The following is a 1,904-nucleotide window of genomic DNA, read 5'->3' on the forward strand; positions in this document are numbered from 1 at the left end:
TTTTGTTTTTCCTATTCCTTCACTCTCAGTGTATGTGTCTTTAAGGCTAAAGTAAGTCTCTTATAGGTTGCATATTATTAGATCTTTTTTTTTTTTAATTCAGCCATTCTGTGTCTTTTGACTGGATAGTTCAATCTGTTTCCATTTAGAGTAATTATTGATAGGTAAGATTTACTATTGCCCTTTTTTCATTGTTTTATGCTTGTTTTGTAGATCCATTTGTTCCTTGCTTCTTACACTTCTGTCTTTTTTGTGGGTTTTGATGTTTTTGGTGTCAGTGTGCTTTGACTTCTTTATCATGGTCTTTTTTCAAATACCACAAGATTTTTCTTGTAGTTATCATGAGGCTTACATAAAATATCTTAGTCCAGAAGTGAGCATTGCTGGGTTGTGGAGAGAAGGTGATTGTGAGGAGAGCATTTCTCCATTGAGCACTTGGATTTATCTCCCTCATTTCCAACATGGAAGACACTTAGATCAATTCCCTGGACCCTGAAAAGCCATTACAATGCCCCTGTGATAAAAACCACAGATGAGGGTCTGCAGGTTTCCTTATCATCTTATCAAGTGTAAAATGAATCTTTCTGATGTCACAAACAATTGGCTACTTGTCTCTTTAATGCTCACCACCAGGTTCTTTGGCCCCAAATCAGTCATTATATCTCAAGCTGTAATGATAAAAGTTGTATTGTGCAGGTTGTTGTCAACCAAACCAGAAATCTTGGACAGGAGACTCTGGCTGAGAGCATATGGCAGTTCCATACTTGCAATGAAGAGTGGGATAAAGATCTGTGGGAACAGACCAGCACCCATTTGTCTGGGGCACAACCAACTACTATGGCAACAACAGCCCTGAAAGCAACATAGTTATGGAACAAAAGAGTAAACTGGCTTCAGGTATGTGCATTCCCAAGTCTCTGCTATATGTTCTGCCATGGAAAAATAATGGAAGTGCACAGTAACAGAATGTCTATCTCATCAAATGCTGCGCCCTAGAAGACTCTTGCTTCTTTCCACTACCAGTGGGTTATTCATCTCTTTTCTCCTAAGCTAATTATAGAAAGATAAACTGTGACTTTCAAACTGAAAAGAAAATCTTAAATTTCTTAAGGAAAAAAGTGTTAGGAGGGGAGGAGATAAGATGGCAGAAAAGTAGGGGAACTGGGATGTCCCTTGTCCTTCAAACACAGCTGTATTGAGGTCAGAACACCCGAAATACCCAGGAATACAGTGTATGGAGGACAGAAAAATCTCCACAGGTGGAAAGAGGTTGGTGGGACAGAGGTGCATATCTGCAAATTGGGAGAGATAAAATGGGTGGTGTTGGCATGGAAGAGGGGGAACTCCTTCTGTGGAGAGACAACAGAAAGACAAAGAGAGGCTGTGGAAGTGTGATATTTTATGTGGACAAGAAAAAGACCTCTCTGGACCATGGACTGAGGAAGAAAAAATATGAAGAGTGACAGTTTCTACTTTGCAAACAGCTTTGGAAGCTAAACATCAGAGTTTTCAGGGGTGCATGACTTTCTCCAGACCAAAGCCACTGCTGTGTGATCATGTCCAGTTGGGAAGGAAGCCAGCCCTGGGGCACAGTAGCCATTTCAGGGGCGCACTGGGAAACAGTAGTCCCTTCTCTCGAGTCTGTGGGAAGAGGGTTTATTGCCCACCCAAGGACAAAAGACCCTGCAGTCTCCAGCCAGAGGCCCTTTATAAGCAGGGTGGGGTGGTGCTACCCCAGATCCAGGTTCATGTTGTGTGGGATCCTTTAAGACATCAGGTTTTGAATCCCAGCTGAGAGCTTAGGAGGCACCGGAGACGAGCACAACAGGCTGATTGCCTGCACTACTCTGTGAGGGCTTCCTGAACAGTGTAGTTTGAGACACTCAGTCTGGGGAGGAAAGATT

The 1,904-nt window shown here is 42.5% G+C and overlaps 1 pseudogene; it reads left to right on the plus strand.

Moving 5' to 3' along the window:
- The first annotated feature begins 461 nt into the window (after positions 1-461).
- Positions 462-962, plus strand: LOC125163324 (gametocyte-specific factor 1-like; annotated as a pseudogene).
- Positions 963-1,904: the final 942 nt, after the last annotated feature.

The sequence above is a fragment of the Prionailurus viverrinus genome, chromosome B1 (assembly GCF_022837055.1).
Source record: "Prionailurus viverrinus isolate Anna chromosome B1, UM_Priviv_1.0, whole genome shotgun sequence".
Classification (NCBI taxonomy): Eukaryota; Metazoa; Chordata; class Mammalia; order Carnivora; family Felidae; genus Prionailurus; species Prionailurus viverrinus.